Here is a 687-nt window from a genome sequence, read left to right on the forward strand (position 1 = left end):
CTAGTTATTCATACTCATAAATGTATGTAAAATCAGGCTATGATTTCACTTCTTTGCAGGAACGTGACTATTTACTCCAGCATGTTTTCGTGCTTCTGAAGGGTTGACAGATAACCCCTTCTGTGAACGTGAATTGAATGGTTCTTTGAACATTTATTCTTTTTGATGAATTTTGCCATTCTGAATTTTGTATAAAAAAAAAAAAGGAGTATGGTGATCACTCACATGGAAGAAGGAAGGAATATCAAAGATGACAAAAGATTATTTGTCTTTTCAAAGGTCAAAGAAGAATGACAGAATTATAGAATCATTCTGGTTGGAAAAGACCTTCAAAATGATCAAGTCCAACCATTAACCTAGTACTCCCAGGCCATCACTAAACCATTTCCCTAGGCGCCACATCTACATATTTTAAGTATCTCCAGGGCTGGTGCACTGGGCAGACTGACCCAGTGCTTTATGACTCTTACTGTGAAGAAATTTTTCTTAATATCCAATCTAAACTTCCCCTAGCACAACTTGTGGCCATTTCTCCTTGTCCTGTTATTTGCTGTGTGGGAGAACAGACCAAACCCCAGTAGAGCAGGCAGTGTTCTAAGCAGAAAACTTATGCATTCTGAATTTTGTGCCACACACCATTGCCTAGCACAGACTGCAGCTTGGGGTTGATTATAACTCAGAAAGAGT

General features: G+C 38.7%; 1 protein-coding gene across 1 annotated transcript in view; it reads left to right on the forward strand.

Annotated features, from left to right (window-relative positions):
• PARP8 (poly (ADP-ribose) polymerase family, member 8) overlaps window positions 1-687 on the forward strand; it is a gene marked incomplete at both ends in the record, with an annotated part of 58710 nt that overhangs the window by 23284 nt on the left and 34739 nt on the right. The window lies entirely within an intron of this gene.

This window comes from Merops nubicus, unplaced genomic scaffold (assembly GCF_000691845.1).
Source record: "Merops nubicus isolate BGI_N331 unplaced genomic scaffold, ASM69184v1 scaffold19176, whole genome shotgun sequence".
In the NCBI taxonomy this organism is placed as follows: domain Eukaryota; kingdom Metazoa; phylum Chordata; class Aves; order Coraciiformes; family Meropidae; genus Merops; species Merops nubicus.